We start from the raw sequence: 210 nt of genomic DNA on the forward strand, positions 1-210 counted from the left end.
GTCCCCAAACCAAGTCCCTACACACTGAGCTACTATTTATTATTACTATTTCTCTTTCCTTCATCTCCAGTGGCCCATGCTCGTCCTGGCTCTTGTTTGGGGCATTCTTCGTCGTGGCTCTTCAAGAAGCTCTTCACATCTATTCTGAACTGTTGAAGTATGTATTATAAGGTGTTTTAGTGCTAGACATCTAATATTAGTAGTAGCTGT

Source organism: Morone saxatilis, unplaced genomic scaffold, assembly GCF_004916995.1.
Source record: "Morone saxatilis isolate NCDOM2014 unplaced genomic scaffold, NCSU_SB_2.0 Contig7, whole genome shotgun sequence".
Classification (NCBI taxonomy): domain Eukaryota; kingdom Metazoa; phylum Chordata; class Actinopteri; family Moronidae; genus Morone; species Morone saxatilis.